Here is a 23,570-nt window from a genome sequence, read left to right on the forward strand (position 1 = left end):
CAATTTGTTAGAGAACCATGTCAGTAGAGTGATCCGCCTAAGTCACATGTGTTAGTGGGCATCCTTCTTTGGAAAAGAAATCTGGCCTCTATGAAAATAAAATAATACTTTAAGAAGGTCTGTCCCATTCCATTTTGCCAAGTGTTTGAATAAGATAATTCTTAAAAGCCTTATAAAATGAGATTGATAATTATATTTTAACCATATTTAACAGATGGTTAATTATAGACAGATTGATACATGGTTCCCACCTTAGAATCTTAGATATGGAAAGAATAAAAGAGTCTTCTCTTCTGGCCTTTCCCTAGTGAAATTCTCGCACAATTTTGCAGCAGATAACAAGACATAATGTGAAACATTAGCATATCATACAGGCATAGATTTCAAGACTAGATGTACCACTTACTAGATACATGATTTAACTGTGTCTCAGTCTCCTCATAGATAAAATGGCTATAGTAATAACTGCTGCATTACATATTGCTATGCCCTTATGAGAAATGCAATTTAAGTATGATACATGCAATGCTTAGTCAGCATGCACTCATCAAATGATTGATACTTTTATATAGCTTTCGTTATTTTCATAGCTCCACTGAAAGGGGGCTCATCACTTCTAGGAGAAACCTCTTTCACTGTTAGGATTGTTCTTTTGATAAATTGTTCGTCTTTGCTATAAGCTTGATCATTGCTTCCCTTAAAGTTACTTTTCTCTATGCTAAGTGTTTATATAAAATGAAGGAACCATTTATATACTAATAAAATATTCACAAAACAAACTGATTTTATGAAAATCAATGAGAAACATATTGTTCCATTCAATCAACAAATACTCACTGAGCAACCAGTAAATGCTGGACATTGGAGATGTGGCAGTTAGGAGCTCTTATCCCTAGTAGTCTCAAAGTCAAATGAGGTTGTGGGTGATTGTGTTAGATGCAATGTTCATTTAAGGAAAAAATATAAAATAAGGATTTTATTTGAATCTTTGAGCAATGAAAAGAGAATTTAAATAATGGTTGAAAAAAACCTCATGAAGTCAAAGATGTTGATATGGAGCTTCCAAAAAAATGCCTTCATTCCAGTATTATCCATTAAGATTGAAAATAAGATTATTATAATGGATATTTATTTTCTTTCTAGGGAGATATTTAGTGTAGCAAAGTCTAAAGCCATGTTTGTATTTAAGCCAGACTTCACTAGTTTCAAAATAGTTAAACTGTTATTATTATTCCCAAGTTTAGTAATGGCTTGAAGGGTAACTTGGGCTTTTAAGGCAGAAGCCCCAAATAATTTTATTTTGTCCCTTAGCAATATCCAGGGCCCCCTTTGTTGCATCTTGGGTGTAATTCACTTTAGTTAATTGATTATATGACTTACAGTCTATGAAAATAAATGGTAAGTGTCTTTTCTGTGCTAGGCTCAATTCTAGGCACTGTGATAGGTAATAGAGATAAAAATGTATGACACCATTCATTTCCTCAGGAATTCCAAGTCTAGTAAGGGAAGTAATTCCACTTCCTTCTCTAAAATACAAAAACTCACATTCCACCTGACCTTATAGTCTCATAAAAGAAACCAAACACCATTGTTTAAAAAAGAGTCTTCCTATTATATCAGTCCTCTTTTTGCTCCTGTCCATATGCCACTACCATGAAAGGCTGCTTAGGAGAATGAACTTTCCATGAAGAAGGAGGCCTTTGCAAGGATTTTTTCTCTCATAGGAGTTTCTGTGTCATTATCTGAAAATAGGCATTAGCTTTACCTTTACTTAACTGTTTTCTTCACTTGCCAAGATCCAGGTTCTAAATGCAATTCCATGTCCAAGCCATTATAGTGTTTCTCCTTCCTTTATCTTCTTTATAGCTGCATTGCAAGTGTCAGAAGCCCCTGTATGCCCCCCTCTTTCCACACTTCCCTCTCCAGTCACCATTTTCAGGGGGGGAAAGATGGAATATTTGTTATTTTCCCCAATATTCTAAAAATTGTTTATTAAGTGTAATGTTCTCTATAATTATCCCTTTGATAGTTTTAACTCAAAAGAAGATGTTATTGAAAGATGTTATAGTTCATACCTTAGGGAACAACTCCCTCCCTTTCTCATTCCCCAGTGGCCATTTGTTAATATAATAACTCAGCTGGATCAAACCATCAGGGCCCTAGGCCACATCAGATGCCTTCAATATCCTGTTTGATGAATTAGGATAGGGAAATGTTCTTGAAACACAGAACCCTAGAACCTTTTATTCCCCAGGGAATATGTACACATGCATTAAGTCCCCACCATCCCCAAAAGAGGAATCATCTGGTAGAAAGGAACCTTCTCTTATCTATATGGTGACTCTTCCCAAAGAAAGAAGAAGAGGTTAAAATGAAAGAAAATAGAAAAAAGAGGAGAATCAAAAGAATGACAGGACTCTTACTAAAGAACTAAAGGGAAGGGGAAAAAATGAATGCAACTTGATTAAACATCTACAAAAGCTAGACACTGTCCTAGGTGCTTTACAAGTGTTTTTTCTTCCAATCTCCATAGTTATTAGGAAGAGAGAGCAAGAGATGGCAGGGATGGAAGGAACGTAGAATAGGGTGATGGGAAGGAAAAGAGACAGCAGGATAGAGGAGAACGAAGAGAAGTGGACCATGGGCTCCCAACCTTGAGAGGGCGCTTTTGCAATCTACCCAAATCAGAGTGCCGTCAGCACCTCTCTGGTGGACAGTTCCCCGGAATCCTCTGGCATTCTCCAACCTCTCACAGGCTTCCTTTTCCTGCCTGAAAAGTGTGTGTGTCAGAGAAGTGTTTTTTTTTTGTTTTGTTTTTTATCATTTCTTTATTTAAATATAGTCAAGTTTGTTACAAAACAGTGGTGATCCCAGAGGATTCATTAATGTATATATCGCTATATATATTTTTGTCATAGGTAGGACTGTTTTTCTATATGTGATATTTTGAATATTGCCAGTGCCTGTTTTGATGCAGTCTTTGGTTTTATTTTAAAGTAATATGTGTTCATTGAAATAAATTTTAAAAGATAATAAAAAAAACAAATTTAGGACATACTATTGTCCCAGAGGACTGGAGATAAAAACTGTTGACATTTTAATGTATACTTTCCTAGTTTCTTGGTACTATTTTGTTTTTGTTGGTCTACATATAGCTTATTTTTTTAAATGAGTTGCAATCATGTTGAGTTTACTTTTGAGTGTTTTACATTTATATTAGATTTGTGTATATATTTTAATAGCTGTATAACATATAACCATCCATATCTTTGGATATTTAAGTCCCCCCTAAACATTTTCTGCTATTAAAAATAAAATACATATCTTGGAGAATAAGTCATTTTTGGATTTGGAATTATTTCCTTTGGGTAGTTTAAAATAAGTAGATTACTAAGACATTTATTTTAAATCTTTTTAAGACTTTTGGTGATGGGTATTACTACATTTATTTTGAAGATGACTGTATAAATTTACACAGCCACAAGTTACTTTATACATAATAAAATTCTTCAGTTTTAAATAGTTTACCTCTAGTTTATGGACTTATAAATAAGGGGTAATTCGTTTTTTCTCCTGTGAATAAGGTTAAAACTCTGTAAGACTTTAAGCTAATAGGAGTCCATGACTATATTGGTGTGTCCCAGTTAAAAAATATCTCATACGCAAAAATCCAGGCATTCAAAGTGGGTACACTAAGGTAACAGCTATTTACACTGTCAAAGTCTTAGTTCCTGTCTCAGTGCATACTTTGTAACCTGCTACCACATGCCAGATACTGCTCTCTGTGTTACAAAATGATGCCACCTCACTTTATCTTCATAACAGCCTTTGTAGCTGGATATAGTATGTTTCCATATTAGAGATGGGGAAACTAAAGCATACAGAGTTTAAACAACTTGCCTAATGTCACATAGCTTTTAAGTAACAGAACTAAAATTCAAGTCCAAACAGTTTATGTCTAGAGCCTACATGCATTTTCAGAATTAACTGCAGGACTCTTTCAAATAGCAACTACCTGTAAGTGCCTTTAAATTAGGAGTCAATTGCCAAAAAAATAATTTATACATACCTTTCTGGGAAGAAATTGAATGCAAGACATACCTGTTAAAGGATTTGGATAAAACCTTTTTTTTTGTTTTGAGAGGAGTTTGATGTAATAAAACCTCCTATAATATCATGTTCTCATTTCCCACCTAGGGTTATTAAACAATAGATAGGAGGTGATTTTCTCAAGATCACACAGCAAGTCACAGAGCCATAGCCATAACCAGGTCTCCTAATTTCTAACTCTGTGTTGTTTTTCTGTGATCTCTAATTGTGTGCTAGATGTTCTGAGAATGAGGTGAGAGAGGAGAAACTGACAAGTTTTATCTGTAAAAAGCTGGAAAAATAACACCTACCTTACAGGACTGTTGTGAGGAATAAGTGATATATCACATACAAAAACATTTAGCACAATGTCCGGAATGTGGTAAATATTTGATAATATTTTTGTCTTCTACTTTATTAGAGCCACTTTGCAAAACGGTGAAAAAGTTGGACACTGTTGATAATCAACTGAATAGTTTCTTCAGTCAAATACACTGAAATTCATCCATCAGTAAATGAGGTTTAGTTTAACCTACCAACACATTATTAAAATGTTTTAATGCCTCAAAGAGCAAAATCTAGAAGTTTATGTAATTCACACCAAAAAAAAGAAAAATTCTAGATTAAACCTGACCCAGAAAGAGAAAATGAAAAATGAGCTAACGAGTGAAACAGGTGCTGAATGTAGCAGAGAAGCAGGTTGCATAGGCCTTGTGTCCCATTTGACAAAATATACTTGTCAGTTCAAGGTCCTTTAAAATTTTTACTTTTAATAGTAAAAAATTGGTGCAAGGGCTGGCTAAATGTCAAAAGATAAGGAGGGCTTAAATGTTATGCAGTCACCAAAATATGTTCACAAAAAGTGATGTTGAGTTACAGAATTCAGTATCTTGAAAAACCTCAGATTTATTTTATATTTGTTGTGAAGGCTTTCACCTTTTACTCACTTAAGGAATCTATCTAGGTTAAGTTCCAAAGTCTATATGGTAAAAACATCCCCAAACCCTTCTGAATTAAATTACCTTGAGATTTCTATGGCATCTGATACTAAATGCTTGAATCTTAATTATAATACTCAGTTGTGAATTCTGTTTACTTGATCTGTGTGTCCATCTAAACTGAGCTCCTTAGGGGCAGAGGCCATACCGTATTCATTTAGTACAGTGCCTGAAAAATCCAGTAAATAGAACTGTGCCTGTTCCATACAAGGCAGTCAATAAATACCTGTCGAGTGAATGAGTATGCTTACAAATATATGCGCTTGTGAATGTTTTTTGAACGAATCAGTGAAAAAGTAAATAGTATTTTGTTGTAGCTCATGCCTTGTTTTCCTTTAAAAGTTTGCCTCTGAGAACCTCTTGGGCTGTCAAATTTCCTAGAGTTTACGTTCACTGAAACACAGACTAGACATTACTCAGTGTGTCACCCTGGCGTGATGGATAATTTCATTTCTGAACTTAACTGGGCCATGGGGTGCCTAGGCGTTTGGCCAAATGTTATTCTGGGTGTGTCTGTGGAGATGTTTCTGGATAAGATTAATATCTGAATCTTAGACTGAGTGAAGTAGATTGCACTCCTTCAAGTGGGCAGGCCTCGTCCAGTCAGTTGAAGATAGGAGTAGAAACAAAAAAACAAATGCTGAGTGTGAGGAAATTCCTTCTGCCTGACTGCTTTAATCTGGGATATCAGCCTTTTCCAGCCTTTGATCTCTTCCCTTCTTGGTTCTTAGGCCTGCAGTCCATCAGACTGGAACTTACACTGTCAGCTGTCCTAGTTCTCAGTCCTTTGGACTTAGACTCAAACTATATGTTGGCTCTCCTGGGTCTCTAGTTTTGCAGATGGCCGATCTTGGAACTTCTCAGCCCCTGCAATTGCATGAGCCAATTCCTTATATGAAATCTCCTTCTCTCTCTGAGAACGCTGACTAATACCCCTGGTATATGGGGTGAGATTCTGGGTCATGTCATCACTAGTAAATCATTCTTGTCTAGTAAGGTATAGAGGGACTAATAGATTATCAGTACACTTGAATCTCCATACCATCGGGATCTTGTTATGGTTAAGCTTGTTTTCTCAGGAGGTCATGGATTTATTTCATTATGAATCATAAATTATATCTCTAGATATAGTACAGTAGAAATCATTCAATGCTATTTTAATAACTTTTCCATCTATATTTATATGAATGTTCTTGTCAGCATTATGAACACATTGTTCATTGCAATAGTGATTAAGTATTCAATAATAATTTTTCCTATGAAAATTGAAATGATTGGATAAAAAGGAATAAGAATATTATCCTAAACTGAGGCTTCAATTTTTTTTTGTGTGTAATTCCTCATACAAAATATATCATTTTTGATGGTGTTTCATTGCAATATCTTTCTTAAAGTTTTGTCCAAGTTTCTGAAGTGGCTTAAATCATTTTATTTGATGAGAGAGCGGACTGAAAACAGTCATAAATCCTAAAATGTTGGTCCAATACATTCTATGTTAACATCCACATTATGCATTAAAACAGAGAGGGATTAATAACACTGCATTATATGTCAAATAGTGACAGCATCAAATTATGATTAATATGATTAAAATGATTTTATAATATCTCAAATATTACTGTAGCTACTAGCATGTCACTTCGCTTATTATCTAACATCAGAATACTTTGATTTTTTATTTTTCCCTTGGAGCCATAGCTCTAACTATCCCCACTATGTTTGGTGAAAATCTCCATTTGGGGAAAGGTAGGTACATTTGTTGATTAATCGATTTGTAGCTTCTCTTGAATGTACCTATTATATGTATCATAATAGTGGGCACCTCGTGGTTATGCAGACACAGTAAGATAGTGTCCCCGCTGTGGGGCTCTTCCAGTTTGGCTAGCATACCAGCACTATGAAAAAGGCAGGGAGAAAACAACCAGCACAGCACGTGGGACAAACCCTTATTGAGGGCTCACCATGTACAAGGTTCTGTGCTAAGGACCTTACATGAATTAACTTCCATACTTCTCAAAGTAGTTCCATGAAGGGAGCCATTAATCCTTATGTAATACCATCTTTTCACATGTACAACAAATGTCAGGTGAGGATCCACAAAATAGTTCATATTCTCAAAGTAGTCTTATAATGTCAGTAGCTTGGGAGGTCCTGCTAAAGATAATGTAAGGACAAAAGAATCAAAGATTGCTTTAAGTATAGTTAGAGAACGCTTTTTGGAGGTAACTGACATGAGTCTATTCTTTTCAAGGCCTTCACCATCAAAAAGGAAAGAGTTTGGACGCCAGCCTATGACTTACATCTATGACCTAACACTTCTTTGCTAGTATTGAAAGAACAGGATATCAAAACTAGTGGTGTGGCATTGAAGACATGTCTTCTTGAGTAGAAGAAAAGGGAGAAAGGAGGAGGGCGGGAGAGAGTTAGCTTGTACCCTATCCTACTATCTGGACAATGTAGAGACACACCCTGGGTGAGCCTTAAGTCTGACTGTGCTCTTAGTAGGCAAACACAGAGAATTAGGGAGTGAGTCCTGAGAGCAGAGGTTGATATTGAAAGGTGTGTGACTAGACCATTAGCTCTGTGATGTTGGGAAGCACTTTGACCTTTCTGAGCTTTAATATCCTCATCTATACAGTGGAGATAAGATATATTTAGTGGGCTTGTTATACTAACCAAATAAGAAAGCCATTCATACTGTATCTGGCAACTAGTAGCCATTCGATAGATACTAATTTTCATCCTCTTCCTCAGATGAAGTCTCCTATTTAATTTTTGTTTATGTTAGCATATGATGAAGTACCTTAGAAAACGGCCTCTTTACTTTCACATCTGGGATTCAGGAGTGGGGAAGAAAAAGCTTATTGTGTGAATCAGATCTGATATTAGCTATATTCAATTCACTTTACTCAGTATTCAGTGTGCCACCATTTTGCTAGGAACATTATATTTATCATTCCCAGCATGTTATTAATATATTCTATTTTCTCCCATTTGAAGTAATGCTGACATAACCCTCCCCCATGATTTTGCCTCAGAGTCTGTGAGAGAATGTACCCAACCCACAAATGCCTTCCATGTGAGCACAGACTCCAGAAAGTATGTTATTATAGCTGTTGTTACCTCAGGTATTGGTGCCTGAAGGTATTAAGTAAATAACCTTTTTCCTAACATCTGCTGCCTGAGAAAATTTTGTTTTACATATCAGTAAACCTTACTTTTTATTTAAAAGGCCAAATGACCATCAGAAAGAAATGCTCCTTGAGAGTCTTCAGCCTGCCTAATTCCCAAATAAACCTTTCTTGAATTCTGTAAAATGAAAACATTTTCCCTCTGTGCTTGAGCTTTGTGTATTGCCCTTTGCTGGAGCTATTTCCCCAGCAAATTGCTATGGTTGGTCTCTCAAGCCAGAGGAAGGAAAAAGGTTTTATAATGAAAATGCTGACAGGTTCTTATCTACAGCAGTGTGAGGAGGCGCGCTATGATCTCATTTATTGTAGAAACCGGATGCCTGTTTTGGCTGAAGGGAGATCAGGCATCCTCCAGAGCTCTGGGGTTTTGAATTTTTATCTTGAAAAGTTTGCAAGGAGAAAAATAAATAACTGTAGAGAAATAAGAAACCAGGGCTATGCAAACTCCAACTTTGTTCTCTAAGTAAGGTAGTAAATTGAATTTCAGTAAGGTTTTTGAATGAAGGTGGTCAGAGGGTTGAAGAGAGGCTGGAAATGGGGATTGCGTAGTTACTGGCTGAATGCAGAGTTCACCTCTTTGTAATGGTTTTATCTGCCTATTTGGAAAGAACCTTTAATCTTGATGTTTATTCATATTTTAAAGTAATAATCATCATTATTATATGGACAACGTTCTGAATTCTATCTTTGGTCCCTCAACACAATAGCTCTGTGAAGTAGTTTATAGATGGGAAACTAAAGCATATTGAGTTTAAAATTGTGTACGCTGGAGATGGTCAAGTATCAAGCTGAAGACAAATTTTTTGTGATATTATTCAGGTGATCAAATAACTAGCTGGGGTTGGACTGGATATTCTTTAAAGTCTCATATTCTTACTTTCTAAATGACACTGCCTTGCCCAACATCACAAAGCATGTAGTGGTGGTGGTACTGGGGTTTAAGCTCAGGTTTCCAACTCTAAACCCAGGGGAATTTTCTTGTTTCCTTTTTTGTCTCTTCTTAAGCTTTTCCTAGGGGTAAACCATACTTCCAAAGCATTCAACCAAATTATTTCTGGGATTCTGCCAAGAAGAGAGGGAAGAACTGGTGCATGCCCTGTAACACTCATTTTTGTGACCACAATGAGTATTTGTCACCTTTATTGAATCTTGAAGGGCTGAGGGTGCAGGGCTTAGGTTAATGTGTACTAAGGCAAGTAAAATCACACTTGTGCAATGAAAACAAATACATATTTCAGATCTTTAGTGCAGTAGTAGAGTTGAATGACTTTGAAGTACTTTGAAGAAGTCCCTTGTTTTCTATAGTTTTTCACCTGTTGCTGATAGCCCCTAGCCTAGAAATACAATTGTTTTTTTTTGTTTGTTTGTTTTTCTCCTGAGATACAAGTGACAGTATGTAGTTAGACCAAAAGAAGGCAGTACTGGCTTTCTCTTGCATTCTTCTGTGTCTTGCTTTAGGTGTCCAGGACCTGGATCCTACCTTCCTACTTCCAGTCAAATCAGTTTCATGTACAGCTCCATTATCACTTATTTATGCTTTTAGTGTTAAACCAAGAAACTCAGCAAGAATTTGCATGTGTCAGAGCCCTGATACTTATATCCCTGGGATTTATGGACCCAAAAATTCTTTGAAAAATGAAAATCTTCATCTCTGTGTAAAGATGGTCTAGGTAGTAGGTGTTCTGAGTTCTAGGGAAGCAGAGAAAATTTGCTTATAAGGTTGATTTCTGATGGACCAGCTTTCTACTAACAAAAACGAAGTCTAGATGTTGTTTGCTTGCATAATTGTATTTGTAGGCTTAGTTGAGTTATAGATGTTGCCGGACTCACATTCATATTGTTTGTTTCATTCATACGGATTCAGGAAGATAATTCCTAAATTTTCTGATCAAAAAGGCAACCCAAAATGTATGATGTTACTCTAGCACAGCTAGGTGTTCTGCAATTTTGAGTAAGTGCTTGACCTTGACCTATAAGTCTTCTATATATATAGCTGTAGATAAAAGATCTATCCGGTCGTTGTTGGTTAATTTGTCCTCTTTACATTTAATTGATGATGTTTTATTTAACTTCTCTCTGGAACAGTTTAGGAAAACTGTGCAGCAACTTCAATTTCAATGCAACTGAATTTTTAGCAAATTAAGAGATAATGAATGGATTTAAATAGATATGCAGAGGTTCAGCTTTTTTTTTTTTTTAACTAGGTACACATCAAGATTACTTCTTCCTGTCTGGAGAAGCAGATTTGCCAAAAATGAATTTCATCCTAGAGAATTAACATCAAGGATTTGATGTTGTGCCTCATAATGATGATAGCTTTGAAGATCCTTTATTACATGTCACAGACTTAGTTGCATTTAATTTAATTCCATCTTAAGTCATAGTGAATCTATCAAGATGTTCCAATATGCCATTCAGAAAATTTTCATGAGGTGGTACACCTGGTATGTCTCCAGTTGTTTACTTTCAAAGGAAGAATCCTGAAATATCAAATAGTTTGAAGTCCTTGTTTTACATACAGCCTGGCTGTTCAGAGTACTCAAGGCACTCTCTGTATAGCTGCTTTTGCCTCTGAATCATCTAGCACCTTACACTGTTATTTAATGATTGCATATAAACATTCTACTTGCCTGCCCAGCAAGAACATATTAGTTTAGCAAATAAATCAAGTATTTATCCTCTTGCACACTTGTCTAGTACCTAATGGTAACGGGCTCTATCTTCTCATGAATGATGTTCCTGGCCACCTTACCACCTTTCAGTTTCCATAGAGTTGTGGGTGTCTTTCTAATATATTGACCCAAATTGTCACAAGGTTGTCCATGAGGTGAGTGTCAGAATCCAGGGCTTAAAGTCTTGAACACCTAATTACTAGTATAGAACTTGCCACATATTAAATGCTCAATATATGTTTGTTGAATGAATGGTTTATGTAATCTTTATGTTTAACTTATTTAGGCAAGTGAGAGCTAGTGTTAATTTCAAAGAGGAAGGACCTGTCTAGTTTTGTTAAAGCTTCTCTCACCTCTCCCATAATGATACTCACCATGCTTTATTTCTAGGGTATTTTTAGCTGCATATAATTTCTACTGAACTCCGTGGGAGCAAAGGGAAAAATGAAGTATTCAATAAATATATGTTGAGTGAACAAATAAATTAGTCAGTCCCGAACACTGATATCTACAGTTGGTTGAGAAGTACATGGTGAAGGAATGGATAGATAAATGAATGACTCTAAACATAATATCCCATAGTAACCTATATTTTGTGAGTTAGTTTAAATTCCTCTTAAAATAATTCATAGTTTCCTAACAGCTAGAAGGGATTAGGTTTACCTTTATTGCTTGTAAACTGGCACCAGCTTTCAAACCTCTTGACAGACTCAGAAACCAGGTATTGTCTATAGTCTTTAACAGAGTTGAATGATTTATAGTAGGGTTGTTAAGAAGAGCTGGACAGGCACTTTATAGGATGAGGCCTGATTCCAGTGCTCATACAGGAACCTGGCAGCTTGGTGCTCTGGGAAAAGAGATCACTGGAAAATTACCCTCTGTGTGGCATGTTTCTCAGTACCATGTTCTCCATCCCAACTAAACTCGAATTACCATTCCCTGTGTAACTCTTTCTGAAGTCCACTTAAAACTGGTTTATTTTCCATTTGTTAGCTAAACTATTTGAATGCTTCATTTCCTTTAAGAAATTCTAGAAAAACAAATGCTGGCAAGGATGTGGAGAAAGGGGAACCCTCCTACACTGCTGGCAGGAATGTAAGCTAGTTCAACCATTGTGGAAAGCAATATGGAGGTTCCTGAAAAAACTAAAAATGGAAATACCATTTGACCCAGGAATCCCACTCATGGGAATTTACCCAAAGAATACAAGTTCTCAGATTCAAAAACACATATGCACCCCTATGTTTATTCCAGCACTATTTACAATAGCCAAGATATGAAAGCAACCTAAGTGCCCATCAGTAGATGAATTGATAAAGAAGAGGTGGTACATATACACAATGGAATACTATTCAGCCGTAAGAAAGAAACAAATCCTACCATTTGCAACAACATGGCTGGAGCTGGAGGATATTATGCTCAGTGAAATAAGCCAGGCAGAGAAAGACAAATGCCAAATGATTTCCCTCATTTTTGAAGTATAACAAGGAAACAAAACTGAAGGAACAAAACAGCAGCAGACTCAGAGACTCCAAGAAGGGACTAGTGGTTACCAAAAGAAAGGGGTGTAGGAGGGTGGGTGGGGAGGGAGGGAGAGGGGGATTGAGGGGTATTATGTTTAGTACACATGGTGTGGGGGGTTCACGGGGAAGACAGTGTAGCACAGAGAAGGCCAACAGTGACTCTGTGTCATCTTACTACACTGATGGACAGTGACTGCAATGGGGTATGGGGGAGACTCGATAATATGGGTGAATGTAGTAACCACATTGTTTTTTCATGTGAAGCCTTCGTAAGAGTCTATATCAATAATACCTTAATTTAAAAAAACTGAAAAAAAAATTGTTCTTGCTAACTAGACAGAACTGCTAAAGACGGTTGCTAAGAGCAACCAGCTAAGAAGTTCTTAAATTAACTAACAGGCCACCTGAAATCCTTTCTAGAAATGAGCATGTGCACATGTGTGCATGTCACATGCCTACTTAAATAACAAATGTATATACAAATAAATAAACCAGTCATTACCTATAGAATTAGATTAAGCAGGGCTTCTGGGTATAAGAACCAATCAGGAAGAGAAAATGAGTCTTTTGTGAATGTAAGAAAGTGAATTAATTGGGAAGAGCTCTGGTTATAATGGTTAAGCTATTAGAATATTAAAATGCTCCATTTTAAAAATCATTGTAGTGGTATGAATTCTGGATTACATATAGAAAATATGTTTGTGTACTCCATAATGGCCAGAGCTTTATCTTACTGGTATATCACTCTACCCTTACTGCCCAGTGTGGTACCTGGCACATCATGGGTGCTTATTAACATGTTCTGCATAAAAGAAGGAATTACTGTCTAGCTAGTAGTCCCATTTTATCAGTGAGGACTTGGAGGGATATAACGTTCCATGGGTTTATAGAGAGAAATGGGCTAAGTTAGTTTTCAAATCCAGGTCTGTCTAACTCTGCAAACTGTACTCTGAACTGAAATGTTTCTTCTTTTTAATATTTTGTAGGATCCAAGTCTAGAAACCTCATGACTAAGAACTAGCACCTGTGAAAATAGTGTATTGTAGAGGCAGGGATGTGAATTTGCAAGCTGAAAGATTTGGGTTGAAAACTTAGCTCCTATCATTTATTAGTAGTAGAGAAATGGGAAAAATACTTAAAAAAATCTGAAGACTTTTTTCAAGTGCAAAATGGAAATACTAGTGACTTACTAAAAACATAGTGGGAGAATTAAATGAGAGTATAAATTATATTAAATATGAAGAATTTAGTGTGGTATAGGCTAAGAAATATTGACTGCTAATTATTATTGTTACTTAAAGCAAAAGAGAAAACAATGTGGCAATAAGCTATTCTCAGGAATAGATTCCACTAAAACAAATAAATAAATATATAAAAACCTCAAATAACTGAATACGTATAGTACTGTTTTTTCAAATCTATTTTTTAACCGTATAAGGGACTAAAAAATATATATGTATATATGACCCAGGAACTCTTATGGGTTTTCCTAGCTCAAAAAACTATTTTCATTCTCTTATTTAACACTGTAGCTGAGAATTTCTTCAAAGGTGAAGAATTAGCTAAACTTACCTGTTCGGTATCATCATTTATATGCCCAAACCAGTTTTTCTCTAACCTCAGCTCTTGAGACCCAAGTACCCAATTTTATGTTACTATTTTGACAAAAGTGGAAATTAGGGTGGGGCATTTTGTTTTTGCTTTTTATTTGTTTTACTTTTTTAAACTGAACTTTATTTACCTCAGAGGAGAAGTATTTGTGGTAGAGACCTGCTTGACCTGTGCAAATATGAATGGTAAATTCTTGTTTCCCTCATTTGCTCAACCACTTGCTTTAGCACTCTCAGCCTATCTGGGTGGAAACCACTTTCTTCAGTTCACTGTGGTTTTGTTCAGATCTAATCAGAAGGAAGAAAGATCAATGGTTTAGAACAAGCCAGGGTCTCAGGCTTTTCTCCAGAGAAACTGAGTAAGCCCTAACTACAGGACACTCAATTGAAACCGTGATTCATGTGAACTGGGGCACCTTCCTGTCTTCCTTGTATTGATGGCACATTTATTTTTAAAAAGAAGGTGACTCAATTAATCCAAGCATAGGAACACCTCATTTTATCTGGCATAATAAGGAAATTGCAGGTTCTGCTCAAGTACTTTTTTTCTCAAAGTAAGCCCCCTTTAAGTGTGTAAAATGTTTTTATTTTTAAGCATTTTCAGGTGAAACTCTTTAAAAGTGTAGTGTAAACATCTCTGCTTCAGTGATACTATGAGGACCAAATGAAAACAGGCATGAAAGCTCTTTGAGGGAAATTATCCCCAAAAGTAATTATTAATTCATTCCCTAGCTAACAAGTGTGTAGATATTTTCATGTGCCAGATGCTGTGTGATGCTCCGAGAAGACAAAGGTGAAGAAAATAGGGATGGTCTCTTCTTCATGTTCATAGTCAGATGACTAACAAATACATATACCGAAAGAGTTAAAAAGAAGGAAAAGACAGGTAGGAAATTATACACGGCCTGGTTTATAGTAGGAAGTAATGGAAAGTTTCACTGAGGGATGGAAGGGATGAATATTTGGGAGGGATGAATTATGAGAAAGGTCTAAAAGAATGGTTGTGGGTGACCAGGTGGAGGCTGCTGTGGGGCAGAGTAAAAGGAGATATTTGAGGGGATTATCAAGGTTTTGTGACTGATTGTGGGGAGCAGAAGTGAAAGGAAGGGAAGCGTCCACAGGTATTTCAAAATTTTAACCCTGAAATTCTGGGAGAATGATATTAATGTCAACTGAATGAGAGAAATTAGGAATGAGTGAAGAGGCATTTGATTTTGCTGTATTGATACAGCAAGTTTGGGTGACAGTGAGCCATCCACATGGTTCATGAGGACCAACTAGTTGAAATGCAAGACTGAGAAAGTGTCATGCTGCAGCTGCAGATTTGAGAGTCAGCCCCACATTGTGAAAATGGGGAGCCTTCAGAAAGAACCAGAAGGTTGAAAATCCCTCTCTACTCTGAGAGGTGGAGAGTAAAAGAAGTTTAATAAAGAAGACTTAAGAGATTTAGTACTTCAGCAGTAAAGAATCCCAAGATTAGGGGAGCTGATGTTACTGATGATTCATTTATTCATTCATTCAACAAATACATGTTAAATACTGTGTTCCTAGTTTATGCTCGGCATATGGGGCATCAAGATGAGCAAAGCAGAGATGTGGCCCAGAAGAAGCTGTTTTTTATTTTTAAAAAATGGGATTTGGTAATTCCAGTAGCACCAACAGGTTAAAGACAAATTGTAGGTGGTTTAGGGAAGAAAGAATAGGGGAAAGATAGAAGCCACAGTTGCAAATTATTTGAGTAAATCTTTAGAAAAAGAGGGGTGAAAAATAGGGTGTGATCTGGATGGGTCTGTAAGGTCAAGTGAAAGTTCTTGCTCAGTCAGGCCTTTAGGCAGCAATAAGGAAAGAGGAGACACTGAGTAGAGTATAAAGGAAACTGCCAAATGTTAGGAATTGTGAGCCTCCAATTCCAGAGCCAGCTTTGCTGTGAACACGTATAAATACATCCCTTCTGTTCTCTGGGTTTCAGCTTGCTTATCAGTAAAAAGAAGAAAAAAAAAAGTGGTAGGAGTTCCAATGCTTCTGAAATACCTACCAATTCTAACATCCCGCAAGTCTGGAAAAGTAGAGTATTAACTTCAGAAGACAAGTCCCCCAAGAGGTGATGAGGGTGAGAATGAGGGCATGGGACCTAACATGCTATAACAGCTATAATAATTAATAATAATAATAACAATACTAATAATAGCAGCTATATTAGCTATTTTGAGCAAAGTGCATGCTGGATACATTTTCCCTCTCAGTAACTCTTGGAAGCAAATGTCATAATTCTCATGTTAAAAAAATAGAAGCCTGAGATGACAGAGTTAAGTGTCTTGACCAAAGTTCCAAGCCAGTATGTAGAAGAACGGGCATTCAAATCAGGCAGATATGAAAGTGAGAGGAGAAAGTCTTCTGTCCTCCTGGAATTCTGCACCTTTAAGAAAATAGAAAATGATATGTTGGGAGTAAGAGCAGGGGTTTGGGCACGAGAGCCTGTGAAGAGTGGAAAAGGTCTAGGCCAACTGCAAGGGTGTCCAAGAAGACAAGACCACCCCACTGGAGAGGCTGCGCCTGAGTCTGGGGTGTGCACCCTGCCCTCTGACTGGTCTGTGCGGCATTCTGTTCTACAGCTTGAGAGCCAGAATGGAGAAGCAGGCACTGGAGCCAAGCCAGGATCCAGGACTGACACATATGTCTTGGCGGAAGTTTTAGTGGGAGACCAGGGAGTGACGGCAGGCAGTGCTTTCACAGAGACTGTGGCCTCCAGGCTGGGCAAGGAGTCAGGGCAGTCAGAAGCCAGCGGATAGCTCGGGTGCCTCTGCCTTTGTTTGCTCAAGTCAGCCAGTGCGTCTTCTGTGATGATTAGCAATGCAAACAAAGGGAGGCGGACTTAGGATAAAGCAGACCAAGGTTTAAATCCAGACACCATCCCTACTCACAGATGATTCTAATCTGTGATTACTTCACAGATTTGAATCATCTTCAACAAGTTAACAAGCTTTTCAGTCTCTGTTTTCTCTGCTATAGTTGTGGGGCTGTAAGTGCCAATCTTGTAGGTTGCTGCAGGTATTGTCTGAGATAAAGGATATGATGTGGCTTATAAATAATGTTATTATACCATGTTGTTTTTGACATAATGATTGAGAGATCTGATTTTATGGAAATTTTTATTCTCCTGATATTTCAGTTAGCCACATTTGATCACTGTTTCTTACAGAATAACTATTCTCTCTGCAAAGTCTTATCACATAAAAAGTCTAAAAACATCTGAATGTAAATTAATTTTTATATAATTCTCATTATAATGCAGAGTATTTATTGTTGCCTTTTTTGCTTTTTCTACTTAGAATTTATTAACGTATTTTGAAATTGGTAATTTCATTAGTAATTGTTCCTCCTGAAGCAGAAATGAATAAGATAAACATCATTGTTTACACTCTATAGTTCTGCCACATGTTAAAATAATACAGTTAATTTCAAAGTAATGTCTTTAATAAGCATTATGAGGTTTTACCAACTGCAAGTGCTTAGACTTATTGCTGGGTTAGGAGTCCATTAATAGCAAAGGAAGTAAGTAAGAGAAAAAAGTGTAAAAATTAAGTAAATAAAATAATAAGGAAAGTAACATTTACCAGTAAATAAAATAATAAGGAAAGTAACATTTACCAAGTACATATTATACATAAGGAAGTGTCTCAAGTGTTTCATATACCTTTTATATTTAATACTCTAAATAAACATGTGAGGTAGGTATTAGCCAATTCTTTCATTGAAGTATAATTGACATATAATATCCTATTAGTTTTAGGTATGCATCATAGTGATGTGATATTTTTATACATTACAAAATGATCCTCACAGTAAGTTTAGTTACCATCTGTTACCATATGAAGTTATCACAATATTATTGCCTATATTCCCAATACTGTACATTACATCCTTGTGACTTACATATTTTATATCTACAAGTTTGGCTGTCAGTATGTCTTCTTTAGAAAAATATCTATTCAAGTCTTCTGCCCATTTTTAACCAGGTTTGTTTTCTTGATAGTAAGTTGTTTAAGTTCTTTATATATTGTAGATATTAAACCTTTATCAGATGTATAATTTGTAAATATAATGTCAGTTGTCTTTTTTTGTTTTTGATGGTTTTCTTTGCTGTGCAGAAGTTTTTTAGTTTGATGTAATCCCATTTGTTTATTTTAGCTTTCGTTACCTTTGAAGAGACTGGTCCAAAAAAATATGTTGTTAAGATTAATGTTGCACAGCTTACTGCCCATGTTTTCTTCTAGGAGTTTTATGGTTTCAGGTCTTACATTTAAATTTTGAATTCATTATAAATTTATTTTTTGTATATTGTGTATGAAAGTGGTCTAGTTTCATTTTTTTGCATGTAGCTCTGCAGTTTTCCCAGTGCTATCTATAGAAAAGACTATCTTCTTGTCTCATTTGGATATTCTTGTCTCATTTGTCATAGTTTAATTGACCATATATCTGTGAGTTCATTTCTGGGCTCTCTGTTCTACTGAAATATATGTCTGTTTCTGTGCCAGTACTATTGTTTTGATTACTATAGCTTTGTAGTGTAGTTTGAAATTAAGGAGCATGATACCTTGAGCTTTGTTTTTCTTGCTCAAGATTGCTTTGGCTATTCACCATCTTTTGTGTTCTTTACAAATTTTAGGATTATTTATTCTAGTTCTGTAAAAAGTACCATTGATATTTTAATGAGAGTTACACTGATTCTGTAGATTGCTTTAGGTAGTATAAGCATTTTACCATGTTCCATGTGCACTTGAAAAGAATGTGTATTCTGTAACTTTTGAGTGAAATGTTTTGTATGTATCTATTAAGTCTATGTGGACTAAGTTGTTCTTTATGACCAATTTTTCTTTGTTGATTTTCTCCCTGGATTATTTATCCATTGATGTAAATGGGGAATTAAAGTCCTCTACTCTTATTGTGGTACTGACAATTTCTCCCTTTATGTCTGTAAATATTTTGGCTAGTTTAGTGGTGATTAAACTACTTTAGTTTTTGCTTTTCTGGGGAACTCTCTATCTTTTAATTCTGAGGTCTATCCTTGCTGGATTGGGTATTCTAGGTTTTAAGTTTTTCACTCTTAGCACTTTTAATATATCCTGCCACTCCCTGGTGGCCTACAAGTTTCTGCTGAAAATAATCAACTGATAGTCTTTATGGGTTTTCCCTTGTATGTGATTATTTTCTCTTGTTGGATTTAAGAGCCTCTATTTTGATGTTTTTAATTGTAACATTCTTGATGTGTAGCTCTTTCAGTTCACCTTGTTTGGGACTCTCTCTGATTCTTGGACCTGGATGTCTGGTTCCTTCCCCAGGTTACAGATGTTCTCAGCTATTATTTCTTCAAATACATTTTCTGCCTCTTTCTCTCTCTTCTCCCAGCGCCCTCATAATGTGAATGTTAATATGTTTAATGCTGTCCTAGATGTCCTTTAATCTATCCTTATTTTTTTTAATGTTGTTTAAAAAAGAGCATTTTCTTCTTTTTGCTCTTCTGATTGGTTGATTTCTGCTAGTTTGTCTTCCGGATCACTAATCCATTCTTCTGTATCATCTAATCTGCTCTTGATTCTCTCTGGCATATTTTGCATCTCATTTATTGTATTCTTTAGCTCTTGTTGTCTTATATTTTCTAAATCTTTGTTCAAGTTCTCACCGTGTTCCTCCATTCTTCTGAATTTGGTAAGCATCTTTATGACCATTACTTTGAACTCTTTACCATTTTCCCTGTGCAAATGGCATTTTTTCACATTATTTCTAAGCTATACCTAGCCTTCCAAGTAAGTATGTCCCTACACCACAAACGTTTGGAGAGATTTAAGGGCATGTCCAAGCCCTGACAGTTTCTAAGAACGAAATCAGATCTCTTCATTATACCAAGCTGTCTGCCTACAACTTCTATCCACTGGTACTTTTCCAAGAAGAAATCTAGGATATAGAAGTACAGCTGAATTCTGTAGGGACCTGGGCATTCTGAACTCTCAGCAATGAGATAGGAAAGCAGAGGAGATAGGCAGTGGGGCACAAAGGGTGGTGGCCAGAATGTGGTCACTGTAGTGGCCTCCTGACTATGGGATTTTATCCATAAACAGAAGACTAGAAGTCCTAAGTTATAAGAATGATATGTAGCCAAGAGCAATGCCTAATACTATGTATATGAGGGGTTAAAATTTTATTTTTAATATTTGAATAACAAGGCATTTCCACAACTACCCAAAATGTCCCAAAGGAATTCACAGTGACTTTTAGATATTAATGATGTCCTCATTTTTAAAGCAAAGTATGTTGATAAGGTATTCTTGTTCATGTCATTAATTCTGGATATCTTTGATTACTTTAGATTTGATTCTTTCAGATACATATCTTGAGATATGTGCTATAAAGGAGCAGTTAAACTTAGAGCACAGTTTAAACACCTATGACATATGAGAAAAATAGATTCTAAAATAAAATAAGATTATGTAGACTGTCTTTGACAATTACTTACAATAAACAAAATCTATTGTATTTTGTTATCTAAATGGCCAAGGTTTGAGTCTTTGCTCTGCCATTTATTCCTGCATGTACCTGAATTAATAGATTAATTTCTTTGAACCTTGGTTTCTTCATTTGTGGATTCCATCTAAAATCCACTGTATTGATTTACCATGAGGATTAAATTAAATAATACTTGTTAAGTAGCTAGCATAATGTGAGCATGTGATCTGAAATCAGAAGCAGAGAGGGTGTAGCAATTTTATATGTGAAAGAAAAACATTATGAAATTAAAAAATTTGGATTAGATGGTTCTATTTCACTATTTGGCTCTCTGCTTTCATAGTTTGTTTGTATCACCTATTTAATAAATTATAAGAAAAGGTCATTTTCAATTCCTATTGTCTATTTTTTGTAAGCAGATCGAATCCCCTGACATATTTAGAGTAATTAAGAATTTCAAATGAAATAAGTTTAATGTTATACTGATGCGTGCTTCTTTGATGATACTCATTAAATAAAGTAAGTAACTGAACTGAATAATTGAATTTTCAAAGCAATTTAGTGATAGAAATTAGCAGTACAAAAAAGTAATTGTGTTTCTATCAAAGTCCATCATGACTAAACACATTGCATTTTATGGTGGAAAACAAATATATCTTATACTTCTGCATATTGCTAAGTTTATCTAGCTATAACATAATCAGTGTGTACTTGATTACTTTGCACTATAATTTATCATGAACATACCTTAAAAAGGAAAACTGGAAAACATATGACAATGATGGACATTTTTCAGCAGAGTGATTGAATTTGAATATTCACTCTTCAGAAATGATTTTGGATAAACTTTAAGCCTTGGTTTCTTTATTGTTAAAATGGAGATAATAATAGCGCCAACTAATGAAATTTTTGTGATAATTAAATGAGATAATACATGGATATCATCTGGCATAGTACATGTATCAACATATAAGCATTGGAGGTATGTTGTATTTCAGATGCACAGAATTATACTGGAAAGGCTATACAAAGACAATTTTATTGTGTGTGTGTGTGTGTGTGTATAGTTCTTTTAAACAAAATTTGTTTTTAAAAAAGTAAATAATCATTGCCTGATTGTGCTGTATAAATCTGAATAATTATAGCTGAATTTAATTAAAACCAAGTTCACCTGCACTAAATTGTTCTGTATTCAAAATGTGCATATACTTAGGAAGAGATTAGGGTACTAATTAGGATAGGAATGAAGAGGCTGGTTCTGTAAGACACTGGCTTGTCTTATGACAGTCCTTGTGATTATATTGCCTCAGGGAATCTACCTGTAGTCACACAATCACAGAAAACAGTGCCATGTTCCATTCTAGAAATGGTCCCTTAAGGTTTTTGAAACAAAATTTAATAACTGATTAAGTTTCCTATATCTTTCCTGCTGTTCCTGTGATGCTTTTATTTGTCCTATAAACACAGGCAGGGGGGAAAAGTCATCTCTCCTATTGCTCAAGTTAACAAATTGGAAGTTCTCAGCTCTTCTGTTTCTCTTAGCTACTCAGGCACCTAGTTTTGCCGATTTGATCACCTTGATATTTTGAATCTTTCTTCCCTCCATTAATTTACATACCATTGACCCGGTTTAGACTCTCATCTTCTCTTACCTTAACAGGATTTATCTTTTTGGCTAGATCTTATTCTCTCCTCCATGCTATAACCAGAGGGAATTTTCTAAAATAAAAATCTGGTAGTATTACTTCTCTGATCAACAGCCTTGACAATGCCTTATAGTGTCAATCAATTAATCTGAAGTTCTTGACAATGGAGCTCCAGGCCTGCATGGACTGGCTCCTGCCTCTCCAGTTTAGAAATGAAGAGCTTAAGCTTAAGAGTCAACAGATCTCGTCAAAAATCTTAGCTCCAGTTTATGTTTGGACAAGTTACTTAATCTCTTTAAACCTAAATTTCCTTATATGTAAAATCGGGATAATACTAATGATGCCTATTTCACTTGGCTGTTTTGAGAACAAAATAAAATCCTACTTACTTGTGTAACACATGGCTAGATCTATTAAATTTAAGACATTTATGTATGTCTTCCTCCATACATATCCTACACACGAGACATAACAAAGTGCCTTCTGTTCACCCAACAAGTGACATTTTCTCTTGTTTATGTTTCCATAACTTTGTCTTTATTATTTCCTCTGCCTCGTTTTTCACCAGCTGTCCCCTTCCTCCTCACCCCCTTGTGTGTCCTGTCCCTCTTGTCACACTTAGCTCAAGGGGCATTTCTTGCTGGAAGATCCTCTGAGCTTCTCATTTCCAAAGTGGAGACTCCCTTCTCTGCACGCCATTAGGAGGTTAAGGCCCAGAGTGCATTCAGGAGTCTGACTGCCTGGATTTAAATCCTTAATGTGGGGCCTGCACAAACTACTCTACAGCTATAAGCCTCAATTTGACCTGTACATTTGTGTGAATAATAGGGTATATCAAATGGGATTATGTGAAGATTAAATGAAACAACATATGTAAGTGCTTAGCAGTGCTTGGCACATGAGAAAGGCTCAAAAACCATGAGTCAGTAAGGATAATAGGAGTTGATTGTTCTGACAGAGCACACATTGCCTCATGTTATCATAGTATTACTTATTTCCATGACTTTATATCTAACAGGCTGAAAATTATTCCTAGATGTTCTTTACATTCATTTTTGTGTTCCCTGCACATGATTTGGAAATTGGCTTATGATAGATCATTGGTGCATGTTTATTGATGGAAAAATGGGTGAATATTTCCATTGATGGCAATCTAATCTGAAAACTGGTAGAATTCCTCCTTTTTTAGCAGTATTTATGGAGCACGCAGCCAGGTATAGGGGCAGCCATTACATTTCAATAAACAATATCCACTAAGCTAAAATCCTCCTGGGGATGATGTCAATATCTTATCAGTCTCTATGTCCAAAAGACCTATATGTATTGCTCAGTGTATGTCA

At 35.8% G+C, this 23,570-nt stretch overlaps 1 protein-coding gene across 8 annotated transcripts in view; it reads left to right on the top strand.

The window, feature by feature from the left end:
• Positions 1–23,570, top strand: part of DLG2 (discs large MAGUK scaffold protein 2) — a 1,871,010-nt gene that overhangs the window by 808,916 nt on the left and 1,038,524 nt on the right. The window lies entirely within an intron of this gene.

The sequence above is a fragment of the Manis javanica genome, chromosome 11, assembly GCF_040802235.1.
Source record: "Manis javanica isolate MJ-LG chromosome 11, MJ_LKY, whole genome shotgun sequence".
Taxonomy (NCBI): domain Eukaryota; kingdom Metazoa; phylum Chordata; class Mammalia; order Pholidota; family Manidae; genus Manis; species Manis javanica.